Raw genomic sequence first — 6,000 nt, forward strand, 5'->3', positions numbered from 1 at the left:
GTGCGTCCTCGGGAGGGTCCTCTTTGTACCTAATCATGCACAACAACTCGGACTTTGGTACTAGCCATGTCTCATGCATAGAAAGTGGAAGTTCGGAGAGGAGTGAGTTCACCTTATCTTCGATAGCCTTGGCTCGGGCTCTTTTCATTGGTCCAAGTGGTGTCGTTCGAGGTGTAGGTGCGTCCATGGGGATGATCATGGGATTCTCCGCATCACTCACGAGTTATCTTCTCCTTATACTCCTTAGCAGAATGGCGTCGTGGAGCGCGAGAACAGGACTCTTATTGAGATGGCTCACACTATGCTTGATGAATACAAGACGCCTCCTCGCTTCTGGCCTGAGGCAATTGATACTGTGTGCCACATCATCAACAGGGTATATCTTCACAAATTCTTCAAAAAGATCTCATATCAACTCCTCACCGACAAGAAACCCAATGTGAGTTATTTCAAAGTCTTCGGTGCCAAATGTTGGATTAGAGGTCATCATCACAATTCTAAATTTGCATCGAAAGCACATGAAGGTTTCATGCTTGGTACGGAAAGGACTCGCACACCTACAGAGTCTTCAACACCTTTCATCACAAGGTTGTTGAAACTATTGATGTGCGGTTCGATGAAACTAATGGCTTGCAAAGAGAGCACCTACCTCCTGTGCCAGATGAAATGTCACCTGTAGAATCCATCAAGTTCAAGGCTTTTGAGGATTTCATTCCTGCCGAAGAATTTGCTGAAGAAGTCATTCCAGATCGTGAAGGACATCATGTTGGTGCACCTGAGGAAAATGGCCCTGAAGAAAATTCTGAGCCCACTCAACATCGTCACCCCACTCATCCTCGCATTGCAAATGAAGTGCAGATTGAGAAAATCATCAACGACAGCAATGCACTAGGTCCTCTCACACGCTGAAGGGCTTTTAATTTGTCTAGCTTTTGTGGGCACTTTGCTTTTGACTCTATCACACAGCCCACCAAAGTTGATTAGGCATTTCTGGAGCCTGAGTGGATTCAAGCAATGCAAGAGCAATTACATCAATTCAAGCTCAACAATGTCTGGGAACTTGTCAAGCGACCAGACCCACGCAAGCACAATATCATCGGTACCAAATGGATCTACCACAGCAAGCAAGATGAAAATGGCCTTGTGGTGAGGAATAAGGCTTGTCTTGTATCTCAAGGCTACACACAGGTTGAAGGAATTGATTTCGATGAAACTTTTGCACATGTTGCTAGACATGAGGCTGTTCGTATATTGCTTGGTTATGCTAACCATCATTAATAAGGGAAAAGTTTGTTTTTGCCACCTAGTTTTTGCCAACTTTCCTTGTGCCACTCTAAATTTGACATTTCACTTTTGCCACTCTTAGCTTTTGACAATATATCACTTTTGCCATTCTGTGGCAAAAACGATAATTTTAGAGTGGCAATTGTGATACATGTCAAAAGCTAAGAGGGGCAAAAGTGAAATAAAAAATTATCGTTTTTGCCATGGAATGGCATTTGTGATGTATTGTCAAAAGCTAAGAGTGGAAAAAGTGAGATGTCAAATTCTAGAGTGGCATAAGCAAAGTTGGCAAAAACTAGAGTGGCAAAAACAAAGTTTTCCCTCATAATATCATCTTATATGAAATGGATGTGAAAAGTGCATTCATCAATGGTAAGCTTGAGGAAGAAGTATATGTTGCCCAACCCACAGGTTTTGAAGATCCTAAGCATCCTGACAAAGTCTTTAGACTTAATAAGGCCCTCTAGGGCCTCAAGCAGGCCCCTCGGGCATGGTATGATACCTTGAAGGAATTCCTCATGAAAAAAAGGCTTCAAACCCGGGTCACTCGACCCAACTCTTTTCACCAAAACCTATGATGATGGGTTATTCATGTGCCAAATATATGTTGATGATATTATCTTTGGTTGTACTAAACAACGTTAAAGTGACGAATTTTCATATATGATGAGTGAGGAATATCAAATGTCTATGATGGGAGAAGCAAAGGCGTCAAAATCCCTATGCCCACAAATGGCCATCTATGCACTGATGAAAATGGTATAGACTTTGATCAATAAATATACCACTCCATGATTGGCTCTTTATATTATATATGTGCATCTCGGCCAGATTGTCGGCGTTTTGGGAACGGGGGTACCCAGACTTGCTTGCCTGCGGGCCACGGTGTGGCTCCATCGACGGCCTGGTACGGCCCACCTTCAGCACCAACAACTCAAGATCCTCGCGATGGGCCAAGCCTCGCAAGGCAAATGGCACCAAGACCTCCAGAAGAAGCGGCCTCCTCAGGATTGCTCCTGGGGAGCGGAGGTTCCTATGCAAGCCCTCACCTCGTGAGGTTCGGATGACGCAAGCCATGACGACCAAGGCCAGGCAGCCGCCAGCGGGCGCAGTACAACAGTTTCCTCTTTGGTGCTAAAGAGGCAAGCGTAGGCGCAGAGTCCCGAGGAACTAGCCAAAGCTTTCCATTTCTATGCAATAAGACCAAGACCGCAAGGATGGCAGGACGGAGGTCATCGCCGAGCCCACCACGACATCACGACCAGTATCTTTGCACGCGAAGACCACCTTTCGTTAGGATAAGATGTACTAGTTGCCCCCCTTCGAATTTTGCCGTTGTGGGATCCCTTCCCGCCTCCATTTTGGGGGAAGAGGACCAAGGCCACTATAAATAGGACCTAGCTACCACCATAGAAGGGGACAGATCTGTCAGATCATCCTCTCCCTCACCAGCTCAAGAACACACCTCCTGAGGTCGTTCTTCCACTGTACTAGTTCATCCATAGCTGTCACACCCTGATTTTCAGGCCACAACACTTAAGCTAATAAATCATGATAAAATGTGGTTTGACAAAAACTTTTGGGTGTTTTATCTTTGCTTTGATTGAATGTTTGACTGTTGTTTGCAAGTGCTCTAAAAATCAAATAAATCCTCCAACTCCTATACTTCGTCTCCTTGCTCCAAACTCTTGAACCAATGATCATGCCATGTGTATAGGACATAAAAATAATTTGTTACAAAAATAATTTGGCCAAATAGTATTTTTAAAAATTAGTTTTCCAAAACCCCCTGAATTGAGGTTTGCACTGCAAGTACTTAATTAAGGGAAGTAAAAATCTTTCCAAAAATATATTTGACTCCTATTAGATATAGGATACCCAGAAACCAAAAAAATATAATTTTAAAAGTTATTTTCCTATTTTATTTAAAGGATTTTTCTTAAGAACAGAAATGGTTTTTAATAGGTTAAAATTATTTTAATGCTTTAAAAATATTTGGGAAAAACCTAGGGAAACTCAGTGGACATATGTTGTCCATATATAAGAGTTTCAACACATGGTCATGTTCAAAATATTGGTCAAATCCCTCAAAAACCCTTTTTGGATATTTCAAGCTTTTGAAATATTTACAAAGGAAATATTCCCCAAAAATTCCAAGAAAATTCTAGCATGTCACATTTGACATGTTTGATGATCTTGCAAAGTCTCATGTCATGGAGAATAGTATAACCCCATGAAAAATCCTCAAAAGCATTTCTGCCCTTTTTCAAGTTTGAACAACTCTACATTGCCAAGTGTCTCCTTTTGATCTTAATTTTTGTGGGCATGTTCAAGTCCTCAAATTATGACACTACACCAAGTGGTGCACCAAGGAGAAGAGTTTAGCTTAGCTAGATCTAAGCAAGTCATTTTCTGCTGATTTCTAGGGTTTGCCAAAGTTACATTGGCAACTTTCTTCAAATGGACTCAAACTATGTGGTCAACCTCAATTATGTGTGACACTTGATCCTGTTAATTCTCATGTCAAGTGGAGTTAATTTGCTTGCCCAAATTTGCATCAAACGCCTTCTGTCACTTTTCAAAAATCACCATTTTGACCACTTACACTATTCTCGTTGAGCTCAACTTTTTATCACAGCTCCTCCTAATCCTATCCTACCTCCAGTAACTCTCCCCTGGCCATTTCTCAATGATTGAGGGGTAAAATACCCCCATTTACCTCCCTGGACAGCCCCTCTCTCCCTCTTCTTCTGCCTCTCTCCTCTCCTACTGGCTCCCCAGGGCATCCAAGGCCATAGCCCACTTCTTTACTTCCCCCTAGAGCTACCAGACACGTTTGGACGCGCCCACATTGCATAGAAAATGGCTATGCCGGCCATTTGGGTGCTCTGGAGCGTGCTACAGTGCGCTCCTGCACTGTAGCCGCCCCCTGCCAAGCACCTCCGGCCACCTCGGGCCTCCCCAGCGTGCCCGACGATGCTCCTCGACGTCCTCAACACACCACGGCCTAGTACCCCTCCTCCTTCTCCCTCCTCCTGCCTCCTCTCGCACGCGCACCGGCCGCCCGAGCGCTCCAATGGGCAACCTCACACACGCGACGCCTCTGAACCTTCCCCACTCCCTCTATTCTCTCCCTGGTCGTAGACCACGTCCACGAGCACCCCGGACATGGCCCAGTGTGCCAATTCGGCCCCTGGCGTTGCCTAGGCCGCGGCCGTGGTCGCCATCCACGGTGCTCCGTGGCCTCACCATATAAGGCCACCCCGAGCCCTCTCTGTTCTTAGTTTGCTCTCTCCTCCTCCCGTGCATCCCCTAGACCAACCTACCTCTCCCTCTCGTGCCCTCCGCCCACCTCCATGGCCGGAGCCATGTCGTCGGCCTCCTCCTAAATTCGCGCTCTGTGGCCTCTCCCCTCCCCTTTAGATTCCACCAGAGCATCACCAACCTCCCCACGGACATCTCCCGAGCTCCATTTCTTCCTCTTTGCGGCTGAAGCGTCGTGTCCAGCCCTCACCATCGCCGCCGTCCGCCGCGGGCGATGCGCTGCTTGCGTCTGACCACCCCAGCAATCATGGCGCACCTCGACGGATGCGACACGCTCTCCTGAGCACGCCGGTGTGCTGGGCCTCGACGGAGGTGGCCGGTGCTACCGGGGAGAGCACCGGTGCCGCTCGCCCTCGCCTCCTCTGTTTCCTGTCGCGTCGCGCAGGAGGTTGAAGGCGACCTGCCGCTGGGGCCCATGCGTCAGTGACCCAGTGGGCGGGCCCGCCCGTTTAAGTGGAGACGGCCTCCACCATTACCGCCCCTCCCGCGCGAAAGCGTATTTTCATGAAGCCGCCTCCGACGTGGCCCCTGCGCGCGTGCGGCCGAGCCACTGGGCCGGCCCAGTGGCGTCCTGCTGCTAAACCTCGCCCTGTGCACCTCTTAAGGGTAAAGCCCATGTCTGTTTCTTTCTTTTTCTTTTTCGAGAAATTTGTAAAATCTCCCAAATATTCATATTAACTCCAAATTGAATGATTCAAATTTCTGGTGACTCCATAAATCATGCTCTACCTATTGGTGCAGCATGCACATTTTTCCAGAACACCTCTCTTCACACAAATCCAATAAAACCCCATTTTCCATTTTTGTGATGAACTTTAGAAAATCACAGAGAGCTCAAATTTGATCCAAATGCCATGATTCAAATTCCTAGATGCTTCTAAGTTCATAACTTAGTTTATGAACATTTGTCCTAATACTCTCTGTACCACATAATATATTGAGCCATTTCTTCATATTTGTCAACTTTGCAAATTCATAGGAAATTCATTTGAACTCCAAATCTAGTGAAACCAACTCCTAGATGCTTCTAAAATCATGATTTGTTAAATGGGTGCCTTTGCTCATTTTTCAAAAATATATTGCTATACACTTCTTGCAAATCCATAAACCCCTTGATTCCAACATATTGAAATGATCAGAAATATCCACTAATACAATCCCAATGAAACCACTCTGGTTATTTTTCATATAACCAGGGATGTCCTAGAAAAGTAAACTTCATAATTTTTAGAGCACTTTTATTTTCTGCCTTGTTGAGTTGCTTATTATGGTTGCTTTCGACGATAGTTGACGAAGTAGACGAAATGCTCGGCGCTGGACCAGAGATATTTGAAGACCTCGAAGACTTTGTTAAAACAAGCAAGCAGCCCTTTGACCATGTCTATAAAACCC

This window comes from Triticum urartu, chromosome 6 (genome assembly GCF_003073215.2).
Source record: "Triticum urartu cultivar G1812 chromosome 6, Tu2.1, whole genome shotgun sequence".
In the NCBI taxonomy this organism is placed as follows: Eukaryota; Viridiplantae; Streptophyta; class Magnoliopsida; order Poales; family Poaceae; genus Triticum; species Triticum urartu.